The sequence below is a fragment of the Heterocephalus glaber genome, unplaced genomic scaffold, assembly GCF_053883595.1.
Source record: "Heterocephalus glaber isolate CG9 unplaced genomic scaffold, H.glaber_assembly_v1.0 deba00000331, whole genome shotgun sequence".
NCBI classification, from domain to species: domain Eukaryota; kingdom Metazoa; phylum Chordata; class Mammalia; order Rodentia; family Bathyergidae; genus Heterocephalus; species Heterocephalus glaber.
In genome coordinates this window covers 8,567,324-8,594,114 of record NW_028258142.1, presented here as the reverse complement: position 1 = coordinate 8,594,114, position 26,791 = coordinate 8,567,324, and the positions used below count along the sequence as shown (strand labels likewise).

Here is a 26,791-nt window from a genome sequence, read left to right as displayed (position 1 = left end):
GAATGCTCTATAAAAGTGCTCTAGAAAAAAACACAGTAGATGAAGGTGTTTGAGAAAAGTGTTCTGGAGGAAGGCACTCTAGAAAGCTCTTCTTAGAGCACTAGTACAGAAGAAAAGCATCCACTGTTTAGTCGCTCCACAGACCCATGTCCTCTATCTTTCTTAAGGAAAAAGAGGTTATTGGAAGTTTTAAAACTGTTATTTTGGGCACAAATGGAAACATACCAGGCTGCAACATACCAACATACAAGACCTCAATACTAAAACTCCACACATGGCAGAGGCAGAATGAATACTAGGTCAAGTACTGAAGCTGGAAAAGGAAGAGGAGCATTTGGGAAGCCACACACCTGAGACCCAATGCACATACTTTAAACTCAGGTACACAAACCTGAGATCAGGGGCATAGTGCCTTTTTAGATTTATACTTAATCAGAAAAATATGTGAATGTCCTCCTTCCCCACACCACCACAGTTGAGAGTACATAAAAATTCTGATTTTCTCTGTAGAATAGTTCATAGGAAGCTGGAGATGAAAGGAAGAACCAAGTATGGAATGGGAATTTGGAGAAATTCTCTAGGAGAGAAGGCTACAAGTTATCACTAGATAAATTTGAAATATAGCTCCTTTGGCAACCTAAGAAAGATTTCAGGAGTGACAGCTTCTATTTTTAGCAAATCTTCTAACCATATTATCACAAATTCTCATATTAAAAGGCTAACAAAAGAAAGGCTACCTTTATTTCAAATAAAAATGTATTTACTTCAATATCTGTTGGCTTTGTTCCAAAAATTATGTAACACAGAAAAGGACAAGAACAAATAATCTGAAGAGACAAAGCAATTATCAGAATGAGGCTCTCATATGACACAGATGATGCCCCTGTCAGAAAGTTTAAAACAAGTATAATTAAAATGTAAAAAGATCTAATAAAAAGTTGTCATCATAAAAGATCAGATGAGTTATTTTGGCAGAGGTAAGGCATTTTTTAGAAAACATAGAATGGAAATGCTAGAAATAAAAACAAATTTAAAAAAGAATACTGAGTAAAAGAGATGAATAGATACCATTAGTAGACTTGACACCCAGAGAAAGATTCAGTGCATTTGAAACTAAATCAATAGATATTTTCAAAGCTGAAATTCCAAAATGTGAAAAAAGCAAAAATATGTATAGGAAATGCAGCAATTAATAAAATACGGAACAATATTAAATTACTTAATGTATAATTTGGGATCACAGAAGATGACAGGAAAGGGTACCGAAAACATATTTGAAGACAGTATAGTTTAGAATTTGTCAAAATTGTAATAAAGTACATATCTAAAGGTCCTTGAGAAAAACAAGCATGGTAAATTTGCAAAATGAACATGGACACATACACAAACATACACATACACAGAGGTATGCATTATTCAAATACCTGAAAGATAGAAGTAACCTTGGAGTACAAAATATGGCATATGTCACAACCAACAGGTCAAAGTGAACTTTATCAGAAAAAGTCATAATAACATTTGTACCCTTGATCTGATGGGATAGGAAGGGTCTTTCTCTTCTATAGTACTCATCACCAAACCCTCAATTCCAGCAAAATCATGGGAAGCCATAAGACAAATTCATACTGATGGACAGTCTACAAAAATCACTGTTCACTACTTTTCAAGAACACTAAGAAAATAGAAGATAAAGCAATACTGAGAAATTGTTACAAATCGGAGTAGATTAAGAACTATGGACATAACAAGACAACTAAGTAATTGGATCCTGGGACCAAAAAAGGACATTCATGAAAAACTAGTGAAATTGGGGTAAAATCTGTAGCTTATTTATAGTATTATAGTAATGTCAATTTTTAACTTCTCAATTTAGATAAATGCATCCTGGATATTAAAGATGTTAACATTAGCAGAAGTTAGGTGATGTGTCAATAGGAATGCACTGAACTCTGCAACTTTTCTATGAATGTAAGATTACTTTAAAAAGTTGAATTTTGAAATATTCAAACAACAAAATATATATGCATTTTGACAAAGCATGCGTTTGAGATTCTTTGTAAAAAATGATCTAATTTCTATTGACAAAAGTGATTAAAACCCATCTGGAAAGAGATAAATCTTTTAAAAAGACACAAAGGTTGTTGATGAATATGAATGACTAAGTCTTGATGGCAAGTAAAAATGGTTAAGAAAGGATAACATGGTTTGATACATGTGAGACAGGATAAAAAATTAGAAACAAACGTTAGTTTAGAGTGAGAAGTCTTTGTACCTTATGTGAAACCCAGAAGTAAATTAAAATAGTAGTTCAGAAGAAAAATAAATATGAATTTATAAAGCTAGTAACTTAATAAGTGAGACAAAATCAAGACATTATGGTTCTACAAAAATATCTTAACTTTTGTACAGTCAATCTTCACACTGCCATATTAAGGGAACCAATATTTAAAAAGATTATCTCAATCTAATATCAAATCAAAGAAAATTGCATGGATTTATTTTGCCAATAAAATGATCAATTTTCCCTCTTTTGTATTTACTATTCTTTCTGAAATACACCGTGCAACATTGAAAGAATAGTGACAAGAAATAGTACTGAAATATTCAAGAATTTGATCGACATTAAACTATATTTTGTCCTCATTGAAAAAGACTTGGAGGTCTCTTTCTTCAGGAAAAAATGTTTTTTATCAAAATTTATCAAATCCACATAATTTTTTCACTTTATAGTCCTTTTGGCAACCTATTCCTAATTGAACCAGAGTCTAGTTTTACAGTTTAGTGTAGCAGAATGATTAGACATACTGTGTTCCCTCTGAATCAATCTTTTAAAATTTCTAATGTAACTTTCTAAATAGAATTTATTAATATAGTTATCACTACCTATTGTCCCTTTAAAGATTCTCTCTAGACTGAAAATATAATCAATTTTGAAACTTGCTAAAGAAGTACAGTAGTTTGCTTCAATGCTATGATTCTATTTTCCTTAGGGTTTCCTTAAGGCCTTCTCTTAATTGGGTGCTCTTAAAGATGCTGAGTTTGCAGCCTTCTGTTTTTAAAGTGTATTGAACAAAGAACTGGAAAACCCTAGAATTTCTGAGTATGAAATGTCTTGACACTTCCTAATCAATGTACTTCAGCTTTCAGAACATCCTGTGGGAAATCTAGCACTCTTGATAAAGATAGCCTGTCATAGCTGAAAGTTATAGACAAGTCTGGAAATAAGATTTTCAGATTATGCGAATGCACTGAAAGCTCCAGGTGATAGCTGACTCATGTCAAATAAAGAAACATACAAATTCTGCACCTGCATGTGCCAGCCATAAAAGCCTAAATTACTCTTGATCATTCAAAGTATAATGACTTAGTTTACAATGATTTCCAGAGATATTTACAGTAAAAGTGCGATAGTCAAGAAGATTATATGTAAGAATGTGAAGCATTATCACATTTAATTTTGCACTTTTTTAGAGAATCTATTAAACCACTCTTTTGTCCTCTCTCAGTTGTCTAATTTCTTCATCCTTTTCATCATCCTCTTCCACAGTTAAGGAAAAAAAGAGTCACAGGAAGGGGAAAATATTAGGAAGAATGGTTGAGCAAAAGAAAGAGGAAAATAAACAGTGGCTTGAAAAGCAGAAGAAAGTGATAACATTTCACAGCAGTTAAGAGAAAATATAAAGTGGCCGAGTTATTTTTCCCCTCTTCATTTCTTTCTTTTTTTAAAATTCATTAAGTTTATTGGTACATTTTAGGTATACAATATGATGACATTCATCACCGGGAATTTATACCTTTACATGATATATCTTGGTTCTTATTTTTTCCCCATTCCCCTATTCTCCCTTCAACTCTTCCAACCCTCCCTACTTACAAAGATTTTGTTTCTGTTTTTTTCTTTTTCTCATATTTTTTCTTTCCCTTCTTTCCTTTCCTCTATCCCTCCGATGTCCCCTTTCTCTTTCCCTTTAGACCTTTGCTTCCTATTTTACATATGTATTTTACAGGTTGATCCTCATCCTCATTTACACTTTCAGTTTCTCACACAAGAGAAACTAATGAGGACAGAGAATGTAAGGATTCTCCCATTTCAGAAGTGAGTGTGTGTGTGTGTGTGTGTGTGTGTGTGTGTGTGTACTGGGATTGAACCCAGCTCCTTTGCCCTTATCTACACCTCCAACTCCATTTTGTTTATTCTGAGACAAAATCTTGATAATTTGCTTAATTGTCCAGGAAGGACTCAAACTTGTGATCATCCTCCTTCATCCTCAGAGTGCTAGGTTTACAGGAGGCACGACCTTTCCCAGGGAAGAAAATGTTCAGATGGGAAGGGGAACAAAGCTGGGAGAGAGAAAGGAAGAAAGAGAAAAGAAAAAGGTGAAAACAGAAGGAAAAAGTGGAAACAAAGCTTTTGTACTTAGGGAGGGGAGGGGGAAATGGAAAAAAGACATGGGAAGTATCATGTACAGGTGCAAATACCCTGTGATGAGGGTTGTCATTGCGTACATCTAAAATATGCCAATAAATATTTTGCTATAATAAGAAGTGATTTATTTATTTATTTATTTGGTACCAGGGATCGAACTCAGGTCCTTTCACTTGTGAGGCAAATGGCAGAAACACTGAGCTAAATCCCTGATTTTAGAAGGTATGAAATCAATTTTTCATCCTGCAAAACCAGTACATTCCAGATCACTAAAAGAAATCCTCTCCCCTCCTCCCTCCCTACGTCTTTCTCTCTCCTTCCTTTCTTTCCTTCTTTCATTTTTAAAATATTTTTAACCTGTTGGGAGCTATAAAATTCATATGGTATTTTCATGACATACTTTTATTAAAATTGTAAGCATTTTTTTAATCTTATGCTTCATTTTGCTCATGCTCTTAAAGCTGCAAAAATTCTCCATGAACTGCCTTCAGGAATACTAGAACCTAGAAACACAGTGCAAAATACCTTGAGCTTAATAGTCCAGTTCCATATTCTCTAAGACAAAAATGTACATTTGCTTAAAATAGAAGCTCGCTCATTGTGCTCAAATAGTTTAAAATGAAGTTAATTTTTTCGTGTTTTCAGAAAATATTTATACTTCCCCAAATGAAAATTTTGTTTTAAATCTCTCAGAATATAGTACTTCTCTATAGACACAATGCAGAAATTGAAAAGATAAGACCAGAAGCTGTGGGGGAAGTAAGGACTCCATTAAGAGCTCTCCCCTGTTTAATAAACATAAACAATAAGCAAATCATTCACAAATCTAAATTTTGCCCTTGTCAAATGGGAACAGGGTGTCCAATACACAAGGTTCTTGCACTTGTAACCAGTACACCTTGGCACATGATGAACAAAACAATTTTTTAAAAATTTACTATTAATAACCAGGCATGATGGTACATGCCTATAATCCTAGCACTTGAGAGGCAGAGGCAAGAGGATCCCCAAGAGTTCAAGGCCAGCCTGGATGACTTACTGAGCTCAAGGCCAGCCTGAACTCCATAAAAGTCCCTGTCTCAAAAGTTACTGTGAATGACTAAGCAAAATAAAATAAAATAAAAATTATTGTGAATGAAATATTGTAGCTCATTGTCAGCAGGAAAAATGTTGAAGAGTCAAACTCCCTATTCCATACTACAGAGGAAGTTTGAAGGGGCAAGTTGACTTACTTTATTCCAAATTATTGATACACACACACACACACACACACACAAAATAACACACATAATGTTTCTAGTGGACAAAAGTAGTGTGCCATTGAGGTGTGGGAGATCAGAAATAGATTATAAAACTGTGTCCTTTAAGTATTGGCAATTTGTGATCAATATAAATCACAATAAGTCAAAGATATACAATTCTACAACTTTGGGTCAATGTATTGATTAGCCTCTGTGCATTTATTTCTTTACATTAAAGTAGTTAACATTTGGAAATTACCACCAATAATTTGGGTTTTGGAGCCAAGTAGATGAAGCATCCTAAGCCTCGCTAGCTGTTACTACAAGTGTTCTGGCCCTACCCTTGAGGACTAGGGTACCCTCAAAGATGACTAGCCACACTCCTATGCTCAATACTTAACCAAATTGTTAATTAAATTAGAGAGATTATATGTTCAGCTGAATGAAGATTATTCAAATTGTTTTAATTATTTTTATTGGTGTTTTTATTTTCTCAGACCCAGCTAACTATGGATAGACTAAGAGCACTGGTCTACAAAATTAGATACATTCCGAGTAATTACACTTGAGTAATTAACTGTTAGGGGTGACAAGAGAAGGGAATCATATAACAGCTTTTCTCCCTGAACTAAACAATTAAAATAACTGTTTTAACTTTGAAGCCAGTACATTTCAGTGAGTTCACCATGATATTGATCATAATTTTATTTTCAACCAATGCTTCAAGAAATTTGACGAATTAGTCCAGAATGCAAATGCAGGTGACTGATGAGGCCTAGCTGCACCCACATGGTGCCTTTCCTCACATTGTGGCTCCTCTTCTAGCTACTTCTCTGGGCAGATACAGCAGGAGCCTCCCTTCTCAGGATCAGGGAATTTGGAGTGTTGTTTTGCTTGTGCAGGACTTGTGTGCATTGTTGCTGGCACTCACTTCCATATTTTTCTAGAGCCACATCCTCTCTACTCTGTGTTGTGTGGAGCTCTGGGGGTGCAATCAAGAGTTTATAAAAAAAAATTGTACAAAAGCAGGTGAAGCTTGGTTTCCTTCTGAGTAGACTCTACACTTTCTGTCTTTGGGACTCCTAGACCACCCTTGTGGAGCAGTCTTTACAATTCAGAAGAAAAATAATGACCCTTCTCAAGGTTTTCTGTCAGTCCTACCACCTGCTCGTTTGATTTTTCAAAGCATAAAATCAGTGATTGTTTACAGTAGAGACTGGCAGTAAATTATGGCTGTATCAGAAATACTTCTGATTGTGAAAATTATAGATTCTGTTTTATTGTGAAATATTCAAGTTAGAATGTTTTCTTTTATTTTTGTAGTACATCATGCAAAAATGTTAATTTAGAGAGTTTTGTAATAAAGAAAAATATTCTAATGATCAGGTACTCTTTCTTTCACAATGAGCTTCTACTCAAAATAAACGAAGGGATTTTTATTGAAGAAAGGATCAGAAAAACAGATTTTTCCCTTCCAGAAATGAAGTAACTGTTCCATGTTTCATCATATGCCATAATTTTTCAGGTTAGTCCTTCAGTAAAATAGCTAATTAACGATTATTTGTTATTAGTTAGTTTGGGTCAAAACTGATGAACAATAGAAAAAACACTTTCTGTAAATTTTGAATTTCCTAACCAGAAGCCTCATATGACTTGGGTTGCACTATTCTTATCAATTGCAACAAAATTTTAAAGAAATATAGAATTTAAATTTGAAATAGTTACTCAGAAAATGATGTATTATTTTAAAATCATAAATGAACTTCTCTCTCAGTCGTATAACACCCATTGGCTCAATATAACAGGAGGTTTACTTGCCTTCTCCTGTTAATGCAGAATAAGGAGGAAATAATTGTTTTAATTTGCATTCTGTTGCTTCTGGCACCTTAAGCTCTACATATGAGATTAGTCACTGCTTTCAGTATTCTGTAATAAATTATTAGTGCATATGCACATTAGGTTCATGTTAGCATATTTCCAGAGGAAAGTAAAAGTAAAGCAAATGCCTCTGATTAAGAGACCTGAAGATTATTACACAAATTGTGGGACCCACATTAAACTGATGCATATACAATATTAGCACTCTTCATTTTCTTCTCAAGTGGCTACTAATGTAAAAAAAGAAAGTATCAAAATTTTCATTTTATTGTCACCAATATGGTAAGCAAAATTATTATAACCCATCATATTTTAGTATGTGGACCATTTTAATTAGTTTAATATCAGCAACATATCTAACGCTAGGTCTTTATATTCAAAAATATGTGACTCTTCATCTTATTCTACTGTTAATTACAGTACTTCATTCTGGAGAGACTTTAAAAATTTGTTTCTTTATCTGTACAATAATGGGGAATAATGGATTCTTTCCTTAGATAGATGTGTTTAACTCTATGTCATTAACGACAAAGATATTTTCCCTACATCCACTTGACTAACAATTTGAATTATTTAAATAGGTGTAAAATGTTAGTTCATATTATATATACCTGCATTGAGCCTCAGTGAATAAAAATGTGTTGAGTAGTCTTTATATGTTAGTTTCTCAATAAATAAGATGAATTCTACAACATCTGTGTCTCTTACATTTTAGTAGGAAAAGAGTACTTAATAACCACAATATATACATAAATTATAAATTTTGCTACAATATATTCAATGTAGCAACACCTTCAGTGTTGGCATTTCCTACTCTCTTTTAAGTCGATTAATCAAGAACTTGGTATGTCACTTTTCTCTCTTGTCAGTTGATTCTGTAGGAACCTGTTCAATGGTCAACCCATGGCTAGATAGATTTGGCAGAGGCCAGCACATGTTGGGCAACTGATGTTCAGAGATCAGAGTGTCTTGTGGTTATGCCCTAATTTTAACAGGGCCCAGAGTCAGTTCAGAACTGCTGGGTTTTAAAAATGGAATGGCCTTAATTCAGTTTCTGAAGGTACCTTTTAATTCTACTTTCACTTGCCACCAACTCCATCTGTCATTTTTTATTTACCTAGTATATTCCCATAGAATTCGGTAGTGAACCTGTCAGGACTTGGGCTTTTATTAGTTGGTAATTTTTTAATTACTTCTTTAATTTCATTGACTGATACTGGCTTATTCTGAATTTTTGTTTCTTCTTGGTTCAGCTTTGGTAGTTCATATGTATCCAGATATTTTTCCATTTCCTCTGAATTTTCCATTTTATTTGAGTACTGCTTCTCAAAGTAGTTACTGATAATCTAGATTTCTGCAGAATCGGCTGTGATTTCAGCTTTTTCATTTCTAATTGCATGGATCTCAGTCTTTCCTTATTTTGATAAGATTGGCTAAGGGTCTGTCTATTTTATGTAGTCTTTCAAGAACCAACTCTGATTCATTGATTCTTTGTATTGTCTTTTTTGTCTCAATTTTATTAATTTCTGCTCAGCTCTTTAAATTTTTCTTCCTTGTTTTAGCTTTAGATTTGGACTGTTCTTATTTTTGAGGACCTTGAAGTGCATCATTAGGTTATTTATTGGAGCACATTCTGTTTTTCTGATGTAAGTTCACTGCCATGAACCTCCCTCTTAAGACTGCTATTATTGTATCCCACAGGTTCTAGTATGTCATACTGGCATTATTTTTCGTTTGTAAAAATTCTCTAATTTCTTTTTTAATTTCATCTGTGACCTATTGATTACTCAGAAGGTATTATTTAATTTCCATGTGTTTGCATAGTTTCTGTGGTGTCTTTTACCATTGAATTATAGTTTCAGTGAAATATGTTCTGATTACATATGTATTGGATAATTTCAATTTTTTAGCATTTACTTAAACATACCTTATTGGCTAGTATGTGGTCTGTTTTGGAGAAAGTTCCAAGTGTTTCTGAGAAGAATGTGTATTCTGTTATTGTTGGAAGGAACGCTTTGTTATTATTGGAAGGCATACTTTGTATATAATAGATATCTATTATATTCATTTATTTAAAGATTTGGTTCAACTTTTTTGTTGTTGTTGATATTTTTTTGTCTAGTTGATATGCCAATTTGTGACAGTGGGATATTAAGGTCCCCTGTTACTATTGTATTGCTGTTTTCATTATTTTTCATGTTCATTCATTAGTCTTTGTTTTATGAAGTTCTGTGCACCGATATTTATGCATATGTTTATAATTTTTAACTCTTCCCATTGAATTGTTCCCTTAACTAATATGTAGTGACCTTCTTTGTCTCTTCTGATCAGTCTGAGCTTGAAATTCACTTCGTCTGATATTGTATTAGGACAGCACCTCTTGATTTATTTCCAGGATCTTGTTGCATGGAATATTGTTTTCCACCCTTTTATTTTTAATCTGCATCTTTTTAAATTAAATATATTTCTTGTATACCGTTTATCATTGAGTTTTCATTCTTGATCCATTCTGCCAATCTATGTCTTTTCAATGGGGAATAGAGACCATTCACATTGAGAGTTATTATTGAGAAATATTAACTTATTCCTGACATTGCATTATTTTCCTGTTTCTGATTTTGTTATTTTTCCCTTTTGCTTAGCTGATCATCCCATGAGGTGTATTCACTATTTTTGACTATTTTGTCAACACATTGTTGGTTTCATCTTCCCTTTCTAGGATATCCTTGAGTATTTTTTGTAATGCTCATTTGGTGGTTATGGATTTTTGGATGTGCTCCTTGTCATGAAAATACCTTATTTCTTTGTTAATTTTGAAGGAAATTTTTGCAGTACACATACGAGGTTGGAAGTTGTTATATTTTAGGGCTTGAAACACTTCATTCCAAGACCTCCTGTCCTTGAAGGTTTGTGTAGAAAAGTCTGCTATGATTCTAATGGTTGTACCTTTGTACACGATTCATTGTCTTTAGATTGCAGTAGATTTTGTCCTTGTGATGCACTTCTGGAATTTTGAGTATAATGTAGTGCGGAGAGGTTCTCCTTGATCATGGTTCTTTGGTACATGCCTCATTTATCTGTATATTTATTGCTTTCCTTCTATTTGGGGAATTTTCTGCCATTATTTCTGTGAATAGTTTTTTTTTATATACTATTGATATTGTCTTCTAATTTTTCACTTATCCCAATTATTCTTATATTAGTCTTCTTTGTATCATCTAGCTGTTGTTGGGTCAATTTTTCATTTTCTTTGTTGTTTTTAAAGTGTCTTTCAGTACTTGGTTGTTGTTTTCTAGTTCTGAAATTCTTTCCTCATATTGGTTCATCCTGCTGCCCATACTTTCAATATGATTTTCATTTCCTAGATTTCTGATTGAAACCTTCTCATGGACTCTAATTCTTTGGTGAACTGGTCATTCATATTATGTATCATTTTGTTTAGCTCACTGAGCTTTCTATTAATGTCTTCTGAGAGTTCCTGCATCTTTTTGATTATTACTTCCATTATCTGTTTAATTCCAGTGGTACCTCAGTTTGTGAATGCTTCTGTTTGTAAACAGTTTGGTTCACAAACAGAAGCTTTTGGCAAAACTTTGTTTTTGCTTGAGAACTCTGCATTGTGCTATGAATATGACCACAGTCAACTTTCTTGTATGACTATAAACATGGCCATCTTTTCCAGAATCATGGAATAAATTAAGTTCACAAACCAAACTATCACCGTACATCTTCTCTCATTCTATTGAGTATCATTTTATACAGTTTTCTTACCTCCTCTGCTATGCTTTCAAGTAATTCTGGTGTATGACTTATTCCATTCTGCCCCTTGGTGCCCTGTGGATTGGCTTTGCAAGATTCAAGGGTTTGGGGAGATGTTTGGCTTCCTTTCCTTTCCAGTTTCTATTGCTTTTGTTTGTATGCTTTGTTTTGTTCTGAGTTTTGTAAATGCTCATAGTCTAAATACTTTGATAGTATAGAGATCTCTTTAGCTGCTTTTCAGTGATGTACTTTGGGCATGGCTAACTATAATCCTTTGACACAGTCCCAACATTTGACCACCTTGGTTATTTTAGGAAAGGAGCATGCAGTGTGGTTACCAAGTTTTCTGGGAATGTACACTAGTATTATTAATATCACAAAGACAATCAGAGTTTTGGCTTGCAGAGAAATAGCAACAATTATGTGAACCTGTTAACATCAAGTGAAATAGCTATAATAGAATTGCTCAAGACAAACTAGGTATTAACATAAGAACCAATTGTGTACCACCCTTAATCCTAGAAAACAGTTAAGGTTGAAGACATCATACCACAGTGGTATATACATACCCATGTATATAGCAGCATAATTCACAAGAGCTAAATTTTGGAAACAGTCTGTGCATCCATCAGCAGATGAATAGATTGAAAAATGTGATATTTATACACAATTTAGTACCATTCTGCCATAAAGGATAAACTTGAGTCATTTATAGGAAAATAGATGCACCTTGAGACCATAATATTAAGTGAAGTAACTCAGACACACAAGCTTAAATATAGCATGGTTTCTTTTATATGAAAAACTCAACATATATAGAATACAAAATAAATGATAATAAGAAAAAAGAAAAAAAAATTATTGTAATCTAGCATGGACAATGTATCTAAAAGTGTACCTTGACTTAGTACAATTATCATACATGTTTTATATTTTCTTTGGCCTATTAGTCTGGTTTTCAGTGTGTATATATGATAATTAACTTTATAAAATCTTATAAGAAAATGAACCTGATGTTAGAAAAATAAAAAGGAAATACAGGGAGAAGGCAAAAAGAAGGGAATTGAAAAGTGTTATGTACATGTACCAATTCCCTACAATGAATGTGATCATTATGTACTGCAATTGTTATTAATAAGTCAATAAAAAATGTTCCCCAACGACTCATGTGTTTGGAAAGTGACTAGATCATGGGAGTGCTATACTCATCAGCACATTCAGCCACGAGATTATTAGATGTATGTACTATTAAATGGTAGGGCCTGGCTGGAGGTTGGTGAGAAGGATATATTCTTATCCCTGGCTCCTCCTTTCTTTGCTTCTTGAGTGCCACGGAATGAGCAGCTTTTCTTTCCCATGCCCTCTGTTATGCATTTCTGCCTTGGAGCCAGTCAACTTTGGACTGATGCACTGGAAACTGAGCCAAATAAAGCTCTCCTCCTTTAAACTGTGAGTGTTAAGTATTTAGTACCAGAGATGGGAAAGTGACTCATACAGGCATCTTTTTAATCACAGATAATACTGTACCCTTGTGTCTCTCATCTGATTACTTACTTCACCTTGCACTTTTTTTAAAAGAACATGTTTGTAATACATAATGATTACATTTATCCTGAGCTCTTGGTATATGTACATAACACATCTTAATTCTTTTTTCATCCTCTTCACCTCCACTACCTCCCCTTTCCACCTCTTGTTTCCCTTCTGTTTTGCAAAAGGTCTGTTTCTCAATTTCTTCTTATCTATCTTTTATTATGCTCTTTAATTTACTTATATGTTGGGTTTCTCATATAAGAGAAATATACATATTTAAGCTTGTGTGTCTGATTTATTTCACTTAATATTATGGTCTCAAAGTGCATCCATTTTCTTACAAATGACTCAAATTTTTCCTTATTTGTGGTAAAGTAATCCTCTGTAATGTGGAAATACCACATATTTTTTAATCCATTCACCTGTTGATGAACATATGGGTCACTTCCAAGATTTAGTTATTATGAATTGTGCTGCTATAAACATGGACATGTATAAATCACTCTAATATGATGTCTATAACTGCCTTGGGAAGATATCTAGAAGGAGAATAGTTGGGTTTAATGAAATTTCTGTTTTTAGCTTTTTAAGGGCTCTTTGTACTGATTTCCATAGTGGTTGAACTTGTTGAAGATGGCTTTCTTCGTCTCTTTTCAAAAGTAGAACCTTCCACTGTTACCTCAAAAATTCATGAATAAATATTTACAAGTAAAGAAATGTTATTTCATAACTCAAATTGGCCTACTAAGAATGTACCTGTCTTAATAGCCACAAATAAGTGCTCCTTTAATCAGGAGGAATCACTGTGCTGTTCTGCTGAACTGCTAATATCTTCAAGAACATAGTAAGGCCTTGAGTTCTAGAAAGTTTTCTTCCTACTCTCTAGATCTCAAGTTCTCTCATGATCCCCAGAACATTTGGAACTTCTGTTTTTTATTCATATATATATTTATTGGTACATTTTAGGTACAAAATACATTTATATTCACCATTGGGTGTTTGTACCACAACATGATGTATCTTAGTTCTTATTTTTCCTCCTATTACCTGTGCACCCTTCACCCCCTCCATCTTTCCCTATTTGCACAGAGGTTGATTCCATTTTTTTTCTCATAGTTTTTCCTTTCCCTTCTTCCCTTTTCACTTCCCCTTGCACCATCCCCAAACCCTTGGATGTTTTCTTATTTCAAATTATCAATTATTCATTTTAATCATTTTCATCCTTATTCACACTTTCAATTTCTTACACTAGAGAAACTATTCGGTATTTACATGTGTGTCCTATTTATTTCACTTAAAAGTATGGTCTCAATATGCATCCATTTAGCTATAAATGTCTCTAGTTTCTCATTCTTTGTGGCTGAGTAGTACTCCATTTTATTTTTAAAAAAACACATCTTATTTATCCAGTTTCCAGTTGATGGGCACTTGGGCTGTTTCCAAGCTTTCCCTACTACAAACTGTGCTGCTATAAACACAGGTGCACATATATCGCTGTGGTGTGATTCTTTTAATTCTTTGGGGAAGATTCCCAGTGAGGGAATAACTGGGTCAAATGGGACCTGTAGTCCTAGTTCAATGAGGTATCTCCATACTGATTTCCACAGTGGTCACACCAATACATTCCAACCAACAATGAAGAAGGGCTCCTATCTCTCCACACCCCCACCAGCATTTGTTATTGGTTGATTTCTTGATAGCACCCATTCTTTGTGGGGTGAGGTGGAATCTCAATGTTCTTTTCATCTGCATCTCTCCAATGACCAGTGATGGTGAACATTTTTCTATATATTTATTTGCTGTTTTTACTTCTTTGTCTGAGAAATGTCTGTTCATTTCAGAAGCTCATTTTTGAATTGCGTCTTTGAATTTGGAGGGCCTGATTTTTTTCTGTTCTTTATATATTCTCGATAGTAGACCTTTTTCTGAGCTACAGCTGCTAAATATTTCTTCCCACATTGTAGGTTGTCTCTTAGCTCTGTTGGTAGTTTCTCTTGCAGTGTAGAAGCTTTTTAATAAGATGAGATCCTAGTTGTTGATTCTTTCTGCTAGTTCCCGTGCTGCTGAGGTTTTGTTCATGAAGTCTTTTCCTATGCCAATGTCATCAAGAGTTCTACCTAACTTATCTTCCAGTAAGTTTAGTGTTTCTGACTTAATATTTAGATCTTTAATCCACTTCGATCTTAGTTTAATGTGCGATGATAGGTGTAGGTCTAGTTTTAATCTCTGACAGGTTGAAATCCAGTTTTTCCAACACCATTTATTAAATAGGCTATCTTTCCTCCAGTGAGGGTGGTTGGCTCCTTTGTCAAAGATGAGGTGAATGAGTGTGTCTGGAGTTGTTTCTGCATCTTCTAATCTATTCCACTGATCTTCGGGTCTGTTTCTCTGCCAGTACCATGCTGTTTTTATCACAGTAGCTTTGAAGTATAGTTTCAAGTTAGGGATTGTGAAAACCCAGCCATGTCTCTGTTGCCTAGAATTGCTCTTGCTATTCTAGCTTTCTTCTGCTTCCAAGTCAATTTTTGGATTATTTTCTCTAGTTCTGTGAAGTATGTTGTTGGAATTTCAATTGGCATTGCATTGAATCTATGTAGTAGTTTTGGAAGTATGGCCATTTTCACTATATTGGTTCTTCCTACTCAGAAACAAGGGATATCTTTCCATTTTCTTATATCCTCTTCAATCTCCTTCTTCAGAGTGCTGTAGTTTTCAGTGTAGAGGTCTTTTGCTTCCTTTGTTAGGTTGATTCCTAGATATTTCATTTTTTTAGATGCTATTGTAAAAGGAGTTATTTCCCGAAATTCTTTCTCAATGGGTCTGCTATTTGTGTATAAAAAGGCTATTGTTTTTTGACTGTTGACCTTCTATCCAGCTACTCTATTGAATCTGTCAATTAGGCCTAGAAGACTTTTGACTGAGTTTTTTGGGTCTTCTATGTAAAGTATCATATCATCAGCAAATAATGACAGTTTCACTTCTTCCTTTCCTATCTTTATTCCTTTTATTTCTTTCTCTTTTCTAATTGCTATGGCTAATGTTTCCAGAACTATATTGAACAGGAGTGGTCATAGTGGGGATCCTTGTCTTGTTCCTGATTTTAGCGTGAAAGTTTTCAATTTTTGAGCATTTAGTATGACATTGGCTCTTGGTTTTTCATAGATATCCTTAATCAGGTTGAGATAAAGGCCTTCTATTCCAATTTTCTGTAGCGTTTTTATCATGAATGGATGTTGGATTTTGTCAAATGCTTTTTCTGCATCTATTGAGATGATCATGTGGTTTTTGTCCTTGACTCTGTTAATATAGTGTATCACAATTATTTATTTATGAATGTTGAACCATCCTTGCATCCCTGGAATAAATCCAACTTGGTCAGGGTGTATGATCTTCTTGACGACACTCTGTATTCTGTTTGCCAGTAACTTGTTGAGGATTTTTTGCGTCTATGTTCATTAGGGAGATTGGTCTGGAGTTCTCTTTTTGGGTTGGGTCTTTCTCTGATTTTGGAATCAAAGTAACACTTGTTTTCAGGTAAGAATTTGGAAGGCTTACTTCCATTTCAATTTCCTTGATGAGTTTAAAGAGTAATGGTGATAGTTCTTCATTAAATGTCTTGTAGAATTCAGCAGTGAACTCATCAGGACCTGGGCTTTTCTATGTTGGTAAGTTTTTTATTACATTTTCAATTTCACTCATTGTTATTGGGGTGTTTAGAAATTCTATATCTTCTTCATTTAATTTTGGCAATTAGTATGTATCTAGGAATCTGTCCATTTCTTCTGTGTTTTCCATTTTATTAGAGTGCAGGTTCTCAAAGTAGGTGTTGATGATCCTCTGGATTTCTGGTGGATCTGTTGTGGCTTCCCCTTTTTCATTCTTAATTGCATGGATTTGAGCCTTTTCTTTCCTTTTTTTTTATAAGGTTGGCTAAAAGTTTATCGATTTTATTTATTCTTTCAAAAAACCAACTCTTTGATTCATTGATTTATTGTATCATTCTCTTAGTCTCCATTGCACTGATTTCTGCTTAGATCTTTATAATTTCCTTTCTTGTATGAGGTTTGGGTTTGTTATGCTCTTCTTTTTCTAGGAGCTTGAGGTTCTGCATTAGGTTATCTAACTGAGTTCTCTCTGATTTCCTAATATGGGCATTCACTGCTATGAATTTCCCATGTAGAACTGCTTTCATTGTGTACCACCAGTTCCTGTATGTTGTACTGCCATTATCACTTACTTGTAGAAACTGTCTAATTTCTGCTTTAATTTCCTCTGTCACCCATTGGTTGTTCAGGAGGGTGTTGTTCAATTTCCATGTGTCTGCGGTTTCTTATGTTATTGATCTCCAATTGTATTGCACTATGGTCTGATAATATACAGGGGATAACTTTGATTCTTTTACATTTACTTAGACATGTCCTATGAGCTAGCATGTGATCTATTTTGGAGAATGACCCATGTGCAGCTGAAAAGAATGTGTATTCTGATTTTGTGGGGTGGAACACTCTGCAAACATCTATTAAGTTCATTTGTTCCATAGCTTGGTTCAGCTCTAGAATTTCATAGTTAATTGTTTTTCTAGATGATCTGTCTATTTCTGATAGAGGGGTGTTGAGGCCCCCCCACTACACTTGTATTTGTGCTTATTTGGTTTTTCATGTCCATTAATATTTGTTTTGTATTGTTGGTGGCATTTGTATTTGGTGCATATATATTTAGGATTGCCGTCTCTTCCTCTTGGATTTCACAAGGATGTAGTGGCCATTTTTGTCTCTCTTAATTAGTTTTGGTTTGAAATCTACTTTGTCTGGAAATAAGATTGCTACGGCTGCTTTTTTCTGGGTTCCTGTCATGTGGAAAACTGTTTTCCATCCTTTTACTTTCAGTTTATTAATTTCCTTTTGAGTTAGGTGTGTTTCTTGTATACAGCATATTGCTGGGTTCTGCTTCTTAATCCATTCTACCAATCTATTTCTTTTAATTGGTGAATTGAGGCCATTAACATTGATAGTTATAATTGACAGATAATGACTCATCCTTGTCATGATGTTTTACTCTTGTTGGCTCTTTTATATTTTATTTTCCCTCCTTTCACTTTAGTGTCTTACCTTGCATGGTGCCTTCTCTCTGCTGGGCCTCATGGAGTTGTGACCTTCATTGTCTTTTTCTAGGATATTGCTTAAAATTGTTTGGAGTGCTGGTTTGGTGTTCATGAAATTTCTCAGGTGTTCTTTGTCATGGAAGTATCTAATTTCCCCATTGATTTTGAAAGATAATTTTGCCAGATACAACAGTCTAGGTTGGAAGTTATTTTCTTTTAGGGACTGAATTACATCACTCCAGGCCCTCCTTGATTTGAGGTTTTGTGTTGGGAAATCTGCCGTTATTCTGATGTGCTTTCCTTTGTGGGTGATTTGTTTCTTTTCTCTAACTGCCTGTAGAATTTTGTTCTTCTGTTGGGTTTCTGGGATCTTAACTATTATATGTCTAGTAGATTTTTTTGGTCATGGCTGGTTGGAGTTCTGTATGCCTCACTTATCTGTACATCCAATTCTCTACCTCTGTCTGGGAAGTTTTCTACTATTACTTCTGTGAACAGTTTTTTTTACATCAATTTTACTTTCTCCTGTTTTTTCATAGACTCCTATGAGTCTTACATTATTCTTCTTTGCATCATCTTGCAGCTGTTGGATTGATTTCTCATGCTCCCTTATTATCTTTAAGAAATCTCTGATTTCATGGTCCTAAACTGCTATCCTGTCTTCTATATCTGATCTTCTGTCTTCTGATTCTCTTAGTCTGCTCTGCATGGTTTCAATGTAGTTTTTAATCTCCTGAATATCTGTTTGAATCTGTTTCATGGATTCCATTTCTTTCTTATGTTGGGAGATCATGTTTTCCATTTCTTTCTTATGCTGGGCATTCATGGCTTCCAGCATGTTTCTGATCTCATCTATTTTTTTATCTGTTTCTGCTCTAGAGCTTCTAATCATGTCTTTCACTCTGCTCACCATGTCTGTGTTTATCTGGGAGATTATTTCTGTTTTGAAATTTTCTAGAGCCTCATGCTTCTGCTTTGTTACTTCCTGTGCTATCAGTTCAGGGTGTCCAAGTGGTTGCTTATTGGACTTTTCCACCTCATTTCCCCCCAGAATTTCCTTTTTGTGGCATGGAAGCCTGCATTTGTGCCTTGCTTAAGTGTCTTCTCATTTTTGTTTTTGGTACTGTCCTTGGTTTCATTCCTGGGTTGATATTTCAAAATTGCTTAATGTAGGTATCTTTGTTGCTTTTGTTTGAAACCCTTGTGAAATGACTGCTTTTCAGAGGTGTCTTCCAGATATAACTTGTGTTTGGGTTGTGAGACTCTAATGACTCTGAAGCTATTTTATTTTTCTTATACCAGGAAGGAAAACTAATTAGATCAATCACAACATGTTAGCCCAAATGACATAGTCAGCAATACCATAGCATCAAGCACAACTTAGAAAATGACAATTTATGGTAGTTATTAATCTATCAATTTTAATTTAACTATGTGAGTTAAATTAAAACCAAGGACCAACCTATCATAAGTTTATAATGAATAAACTCTTCAATATAACCTCCTTCCCCTTCGGGGTTGGGAGTTAAAAGGAGTTGGGGAGGCAGGGACAGGTAGAAAGATCACGTAAGATTAGTGGTGAGGACAGAAGACATGGAAAGATCACACAAACTCTTAAAAGTTGCTAAAGGCAAGAGAAAAAGGGAGAAAAAAGAACAAAGATGTGAATAGAATCATCTAACAGCAACAGGGAGGCTAGATACCAAATTTACTTTCCTTTAAACCTAATGATAATCAAGAGAAGGAAAAAGAGAAGAAAAAAACAATAAGGGACAAATCTGAATTCAGTGCAGAAAGGAACAAATGGGGAGATATGGAGCAATGTGGGACAGCGAGAGAATGAGTGAGAGAGAGAGAGAAAGAAAAGATAAAAGAAAGAAAAGTAAAACTTTGAAGAGTAGAAAAAAAGTAAAAATTAAGAATTAAAAATAAGAGGAAAAAAATTTTTTTTCTTTTTTGTAAATAGCAGTAGAAATTATGGGCCTCCTTCAGGGTATGTCTCTGCTGTCACAGTAGGCAACGTAGGAATCCTTGTGCATATATAAGTCAATGAGTCTCAGCAAGCCAGCAGCAGACCAAGTACAGTGGTCTGATGTGCCTTTATTGTAGAGATTCTCTTTACTTTTCTGCTGAGCTTCAGTTTTTATCGAGGAGCCTGAGAAGCCCTCTTTCTGTTACTAACTTCTCTATTTTGTGGTGCTCAGGACAAGGGTCTTTATAATATCCGGTGCCTCTGTAGTGTGGGACCAGGTAGCAGAAAAGCTAGAAGATAGGCGGCCCACCGGGAGAGGGGGCAGGACTGGGCATTGGAGGCACCCACGCGGCTAAGTGGACCTCACCGTGCAGTGGGCGTGGCCCGGGACTGCCGCGGAGCTTCAAGGTGCTTGTCTCTCCTGGCCGGTTGCAGCTTAGAGCTGGAACTTCTTGATTGCTGGTTCTTGCTTAGTTGATTCCCTTGATAGAACACACAAATAATATGTTGTTACTAGAATCACATAACTGGAGGACTCTGCCACACAAGTAGTATGTTAACCATCCATGGAAGTCATTTTAATATTGTTTCCTAGCTTTTGCTGTTACCTTTAGTCTAGGTCCTGAACCTTCTTTAGCAAATACTTTATTTTCTTCAAATATTTTATTGGTACACTACTCATGAAAAAAAGTTGAAAAGAAGTCCTATGTGGGATATATCTGGTCTTTCAAGTCACAGACAGTTTCACTATCTTCAGGTAGGTCTAGTAACGAGGCATGAAGCTATGTAGCATTCTTTAAAAGGGCAAAGAGACAAGTCTGTGTTTTCAATGTTTCAAAAAGAAAATCTAACAATGACTCTTACAATTATGTTTTACTCCATGCAAATCATGAGTTTCACCTAGGCATAAGAATTTTTTTGCAGATGAGAATTTTACCTTTTCAAAATTTTAAAACAATCTCTAGGGATAAATCTGACATGAGATGAAGAGTAAGATATTTGGTGGAGGGGTTGAAGGGAGGGCTGTGTAATGGGGAAAAAAATAGGAACCAAGATATATCATTTACAGGTACAAACTCCCAGTAATGAATGTCATCATATTGTATACCTAAAATGTACCAATAAACTTAATGAATCAAAAAATACAGTAGAAAAATATTATAGAACATTGCTATGAAAATTTTAAAGTAGAAGTGAATGAAGAAAAAGAAGTATCTCACTATGAAGATATATGGGATGATTTAATATTTCTAAAATATGAATTCTATACAAATATAACTGTAGATTCAGTGTAGTGCCAAAATAAAACGAATAAGTAATGATTGGGGGGGGGAGAAATTTACAATATAATTCTACAGTTCATATGAAACAGGCCTATAATAGCCAAAACAATTGAAGAAAAAATTGAACATTTAAAATGATTTTTATTTCAACACTAACAAAAGCTATAATCATCAGAATCATGAGGTATTGAATTATTTACCAATAAATGAATGAAACACAACAGAGTTTCTGAACCTTGAGTTACACATATATGAACAATTCATTTTGTACCAAGTACAAATGCAAGTCTATAAATAAAAAATACTATATTCAATGAATATTGCTGAGAAACTGAAATATAGATGACAGATAGATAGATATATAGATAGATCCATATAATATTATATAAATTTAATCAAAGAATATTATACACTCAAATGTAAATTTAAAATTTAAGAATATTTTTAAAAGAAAACCAACAGCCCAAGGGTAGAAAAATATGTCTAATAGTGTAATACTAAAACATGATTCCTAATGAAAAAGAATAATAAATTGAACTCTATCAAAAGTAGAAACTTCAGCTTTTCAAAAGGTAATGAAAAGACCCAAGAGGAATGGAAGAGAAATTTATGTTATATATAAGTTTACAAAAAAGATGATTCTTTAATGTGTAAAGTTCAGTAATAAAAGAGAACCCAATTATAAAACAGGTAAGAAATATAACATGTATTTTACCAAGTACACAAGGTTAACGAATAAGGATATGAAAAATTTCTAAACATGTTACTAACTAAAATAATGCAAATTAAAACCATAACAGATACCATTAAATCTAAATTAGAATAGTTAAGGACAGAACAAATGTTGACAAGGATATGAAAGAACTGAAATTTGTATATTGCCCATGATAATATAAAATATAATGACTTCTTTGAAAAACATTTTGACAATTTCTTTAAAAAGCAAGACAGCCAGATGCTGTGAACTAGGGGCTCCTGTCCTCTGAACCTAACCCTAATGAAAGTACATGCTCTGTCAAGACTGGTGCAAAAGTGTTCCATCCAGCTTATTTGTGGTAACAACGTACAAATCACCCACAAAATGTAAGCATGTAACTTGATTGTGATAAGCCTATTCAACAAAATGGAATTTAGAATCAAGAGCAAATAAATTATTGTTATAGTCAACATCATGTGTGAATCTCAAAATAATTTTGCTCCATAAACGAGGCAAAAGAAAAATGTGACCAATACAATTCCATTCAAATAAAAACTTTAATGCAAAAAATAATTTGTAGTAACAGACTTATTTTTGAGGCAGAGGGTGGAAGAGCCAAAACTACACACAGGGCACGAAGAATCATCTGGGTGATGAATCTTGCTACTTGAATGTGAGGATGTTTCACTGATATGTGTGTGTGTGCCTACAATGTCAACTGTAGTGCAATGAAGTCTCATAAATAATTAAAATAAATGAGAACCAAGAAAAACAGTCTGTGTGTAATCCATTCTATATTTTTCTTCAAGAAATTTGAAGATCTTTGAGATGTCTTTTTTTTTTTTTTTGTACCAGGGATTGAACTCAGGTCCTTGCACTTGTGCAGCAGGCGATGAAACCACTGAGCTAAATCCCCAGCCCAAGATGTCTTTTTAATAGTTTTATGTTGACTGATTTTTCCAACATTTTCTACTTAATTTTCACAGAAACAATTATATTTTCTTGCATGCATAGCTAATAACCTTATAAAATATTCAATTCAATTTCAAAGTAATAATAACAAACTCAGCTGACATAATCTGGTTTTGAACCGATGAAGTTGAATCTTAGTAATGTAGTAACTGAACTATTTGGTTTAGAATATGTGAACTTATGAGAGTCCTCCATGTGTTGTAGGTGGTCAGTCTTTCTTATGGATCAGAACCCTTATTTTACATGCAAATTTAAGATGTCATCAAGAAATGTGAATAAAATATAACTGACAAATGTTCTATTCTATTATTTAAAGTGCTATTAAATACTGAATTAACACAAGTATTAAAAAATTGACAACATTTTTGCTGCAATACTTGTTTCAATTGCTCATTAATCATTTTCACCTTTTGTTTCTTAGTATGAAAACCAATTCATCACAGTGGTCCAGTGTTCAAAGAAAATGCCAGCTTTTCTTTAACACATATACAAGTCACAGTTATTATTTAGAACACATATCCAGTCAATGAAGAAAAAAAAATCTCTGTATTATCACACTTGGAAGTAAGAACAGTATGACATTCCAAGTTTAATGTGACATCTCAAATGCTAAGGAAGAATCAGGCATTTAAAATAAATTTACAAAAAACCAAATCATTTCCTGAATCAATCCATTCCTTCAAAATATGGCTATGATTCACAAAAATATATTAGTGACTAATCATCTTCAATAATTTTATCCTATTGACAAAAGAAACAAAAAGATCACCAATATCCCTTATAAAGCTGCCTACTTCCATGTTTTCTACCATTTTCAGCTTCCCAATAAAAGAGTTGCTAGGGAAACCTCATACTAAACAAAAACTGTTGTCAAATATCATCATTAAAGTGAGTTATCATCACCCATGGGATTCCTCACTTGGTGGCTCTATTCATTATTTTCTAAAAGTATAAAGCTATAATTTTCAATGTTTCTTTTGAGTATTGACATAAAAAGAAACAATCATAATTTGTAACAGTGTCAGTGAAAAATAGCCTCCCCCTTCCAGAAAGTGTTTGTTCTGAAAGAAAGGAGAGATTACAGTTTGAAAATTCTACCATTCCTTGGAGAACCTGAAAATACATGTAGTTGCTTATGAGTTCCTTTCAAAAGAAAAGAAAACATTTTGAAACAAAATTCAGATAACTTCTTTTATTACCATAAGACAGAATTACCTATGTATGTATAACAAAGGAAAAGATTCTAGATACGATTTTTTTTTTATTTCATTATTTGCTCCCGTGGCCTGAAATACATCTGGGAAAATGTGCTGAGCCCATAGGAAAGTATGAACTGCCCCTTTAATAAAAGACTCAAAGTGCTAAAGAGGTCCGACATGGCCATAAAGAAAAGCTTGGAACAATGAAAAAGAGGAGTCAAGTAAGAACATGTCATTTGCTGTCTTTGATCTGATGTTCTACAATTTCTAAGTTGAAGAGAAGACCTGAAAAGCAGTTGGAGACATTCAGAGAAGGCATTGTTAGGACATAAACTTTGAAGTCACACTCAAGTTAGGCTGACAGCTTCCTATTTTATAATCCTACTTTCCTTAACTAAATGTCTATGGGTTTCACTTTAGTCAATTTTGTTTTCTTTATTTCAAAAAGGAGATAATAGGATTGTTAAACAGTAATTTCATTTAGGATTAATACAATGGCTCTAAACTAAAAGCTAAAAATGCTTAGTAACTAAAAGATGTTAGTAATTTTATTAATATCATGGCTAAAATTTACATTAAAGAAGAGATTATCAAAACAGCACCCTTCAAATTATAATTAAGTAATTTTTAAAGCTAAAAGTGTTAAAGTAAAAAAGCACCACATTAAGCAATTTAGATTTTCTCAAGCAAAGTACTAAAGTTAATGTCAGTGCAAATAAAATTGAATGCTTTTTTGTGAGGAATCAAGGTCTCTGTGGAAATGTGAATACAATTATCCAGAATCAGTACATTAAAATTTTCTTTGGATCATCTCTCTTTATTACTTGTAATAAAAGATTTTAGTGCATGAAAGCTTCAAGTCATAGAAAATCATGGTGATGCTAAAATTATTTTTCTACCATCAAGATTCCTCCTTATCTTTATCATTGCTTTGTCCAGTCCTGTCATTATTCACTCAGATGCTGAGGAGTGGAGTCTCAAACATGGGAAATGGGAAAGAATACCCAGTTTTTCTGTGTAATATTTGAAAATGGAGAACTTGTTTAACTTCCCTGGTTTTGACAGGACCACTTCAAAGTGAGCAGATTACCAAAAAATAAAAAAGAATGATGAGAGAACTGAGAATTAAGAGAATCATTCTTCAAAAAGAAATCATAAAATACAGTGAATTCACATAAAGTGCTAGACATACAAAGTAACAGAAAACAGAGACACAGTATAAGAGGACAAGTTAGCTTTGGCCCATTGGGCAGGTCTAAACTGGAGAAAAACCAAAACTCAATTCTTTGTTGAGAATAGATGTTGATACATTTTTAAATATTCCTTTATATTTTTGAATTTAGGTTAACTAAACTGTAATTAAAATTTCGTGAAATGGCAATTAAAGAACATTTAAATACATAATTAACGCTGATTACATATATTTAAATATTAAATCTTACCACTCATGAAAAATATCAAAGACCAGGGCCTGTATAGCTCAGGTAGAGGGTGTCTAGTTATTTGCTTCAAGGTTTTTTTCCCCTCTAACATTTAAGAAAACACTTATTGGAAGGCAGCTGGTATATGCTCTAAACCAATGCTGATCACCTGTCATTAATTCCAATCAGAAAAATATATGATGTCCATTATAAACATTTTTCATCTCTTCTCAACTTTATTCACTTTCCATTCCCCATTTTGTTTTTATTTTATCTCACTCAGCCATAGAAAAATCTTAGCTTATATTCATTAAAATTTTTCCTGCAGATTTTTCTTTCTTATTTTTCATGTAAGCTAAGATACAAAAGACAAAAGGCACACTCTCCATTGCTACAACAATAAATGTTGAAATCTTAAAGGAGTAAAATTTCTAAATTCTAAATTCTAAAAGATAAAAATCCTGAAAATATAATTCTAGAAAAATAATAAAATAATTACTTAAGGCATTTATGTGCTTTTATAAAGGGGATTTATTTGAAAAGCATATAAAGATGCATCCATTTTACACAGTAAAATATTTCACAGTAAAATAGGAAATGATAAGATCCATATTTTTTTCAAGCATAAAATATTTTAAGAGGAAAAGATATACTAATCACCACATCGAAAAAGTGACTATGAGCAGAAGACCTGTATTCATCAAGAAAAGGGTCAAAAAGTATAATTTATAAATGAATATCATTATGGTTTGTAATTGTGTGTACCCAGCATTATAACTGCATTTATCTGATTTACCATTGTGAACAATATATAGCTGTAGATAAGACAGGTAAAAAATTATCAAGGGTCACCAGAGCATATGCAGTTACCCAAAGAACTGAGATCTCAAGAAATTTTACGTTTTACAAATGTAGATATATAAAGAAGACATGTCATCATTTTATTGAGGAAGTTTAGCATTTCATGTGCAAGAACAATGATGACACAAACCCAACCTTTTGAGAGTGCACTTTTTAAAAATTAAATTTGCAAAACCTACATCAAATTAGAACCCTTTAAAAAATCTTCACACAATGTATAAGTCCAGTATTGGAAAATATATGAAGATGAAATATAGAGCATAGTACATTATAAAAACATAATGCAAATAATTTAAATGATAAAAATTTAAAAAGAAAAAAGTACAAAACTAAAAGAATTGGGCATATGAATTGGGTTACACTGTGGGTAATTGCACAGAAGGAATCCATAAGACTTGGCTGACTGTAACAATCATTAAATATACTTTCCAGTCTTGTATCATGGTGG

The 26,791-nt window shown here is 33.6% G+C and overlaps 1 long non-coding RNA gene across 1 annotated transcript in view; it reads right to left on the bottom strand.

Annotated features, from left to right (window-relative positions):
* Positions 1-20,255: 20,255 nt before the first annotated feature.
* The window catches only part of LOC147830022 (uncharacterized), an 81,676-nt gene continuing 75,140 nt past the window's right edge, over positions 20,256-26,791 (bottom strand). Inside the window, exon 3 of the long non-coding RNA XR_015442552.1 lies at positions 20,256-20,392. This is a non-coding gene — a long non-coding RNA (uncharacterized LOC147830022). The remainder of the gene's footprint in view (positions 20,393-26,791) is intronic.